The sequence below is a fragment of the Triticum dicoccoides genome, chromosome 6B, assembly GCF_002162155.2.
Source record: "Triticum dicoccoides isolate Atlit2015 ecotype Zavitan chromosome 6B, WEW_v2.0, whole genome shotgun sequence".
In the NCBI taxonomy this organism is placed as follows: Eukaryota; Viridiplantae; Streptophyta; class Magnoliopsida; order Poales; family Poaceae; genus Triticum; species Triticum dicoccoides.
Window position 1 is genome coordinate 370,001,524 of NC_041391.1, and position 1,951 is coordinate 370,003,474.

The following is a 1,951-nucleotide window of genomic DNA, read 5'->3' on the forward strand; positions in this document are numbered from 1 at the left end:
GCGTGGAGAGCGACGAGTCGGTGGCCAACTTCTCCGTGTCCACCGCCATCATCGAGGAGAAGTAGAACACGGGAGGCCGCCGCCACTTGGGACCCATGAAGGCCACCGCTGAGGCGACGACTGCGCATTCAGGTGGTTCCTTTGCTGGTTCGTCTCTTCCGAGGACCTTCGTCGACCCCGCAAGTGTCTGACGAAGATGAGGAAGACAAAGGGATCCGCGGGCGGCCATTTAGATTATGTACTCCCTCTGCAGCTGGCGGGAAATATTTGTTCTAAGAAAGGATAAATTGTATGTATCTATAACTAAAATAAGTATAGATACATCCATTTCTAGGACAAGTATTTCCTTTTTTTTGCGGCTTAGGACAAGTATTTCTGGACGGAGGGAGTATTAATTATACCAAGAGAGCCGGATTGGCACCGCTTAGTTCATGTAAATGTAATGAAATCCATCATGTTTATATGAAGATCCCGCTTTTTTATACGAAATCCTTCATGCTTATATGAAATCAGTCCGTGTTTGCACGAATTTCATCTGGTTGGTTAGATTTGTAAAAATGTATGCCACTCGCATTTTATGTCGTCCTCCGCGGAAGGAAGCGGGAGGAAATTTGCCGGCTGCGTTGGAGATGCTCTTATGCTGGAAATAATAGAGTGACATCCAATCCATTTGAGTTAGTTGCCTGTATGATTGTCCCTCTATAAAAAGTTAATTGCATGTACAATGTACATGTGACTTGCAGGGTGGCTACAGCTTCGTACAGAAAGTTAAAAAGAAACAAGTCCATCCTTAATCTTGTATTCTAAGTACTCTATGGGTTCCACTATCAGTACAGTAGCGAAAGAAGTATATATTAAGTAAGTAATATATAATATAAAATCTAAAGTTAAAAGACAGAATTCAAACTCATGTCATCGCGTTGCAAGCATCCGGCGCTAACCAGCCCATCACATTTTTGTTGTAGACCATGCTGGAGATATATCTCCATGTCTACTCTTATACTCCATTCGTTACTAAATATTTGTCTTTTTCAGATTTCAAATGGACTACCACATACGGATGTGTATGTAGACATATTTTAGAGTGTAGATTCACTCATTTTGCTCCGTATGTCTTTTCAGGAAGGGGCCAGATTTGTCCTTGATTTATTTATGAGGTATCCAGATGGCACTGCACCGCCAAGAAAAGAGGGTAACATCAAAATTATGGACTACTTTTTTGAGTATGTTGGTAAGGTCCGGTCATAGTCACTTGTTGAAATCTCTAAAAAGACAAATACTCCCTCCGTCCGGAAATATTTGTCATCAAAATGGATAAAAGGAAATGTATCTAGACATATTTTAATTCTAGATACATCTCTTTTTATCCATTTTGATGACAAGTATTTTCGGACGGAGGGAGTATTTAGGAATGGAAGAAGTAGAAAACAGAGTTGGTGATGATGGTGTGCGTGCCATCCTGCAATATAGGCCATCGGATTTATATCTAACGGATAGGAAAGAGACTATGGAAATTTTGCAAATATATACCCACACGCCTCTCCACGTTCGCAAATAAGGCCTTCCCTCGTTCAGCCTTTTCTCTCACAAGATAAACTACTCATACAAATGCATCTTGATGTTCCGTGTAATGCACGGGCAGCTAGCTAGTTTCTTTTAAAATAGTTGATGCGATAATTGAGTTGAAGTGATATATTTTATGTCTGGCCCGAATGATTTCAGATGCACTAGTAGTAACAAAGAAAAGGTTGCCTTGTTAATTAATAGAAAACAGGGTGAAAACTATCACATGAGGCCGGTAAAAACAAGGCACACTGGGTTCAGCGTCATCGTCACTACAGCTGTGCGCGCGCGAGAATTCTACATATCGAGGGGGCTACCGAGCGAGGCACCGAGACACAATGTTTGAGAGAGAAACCAATTGACAGATTATGATCAGATCGAGTTGTCA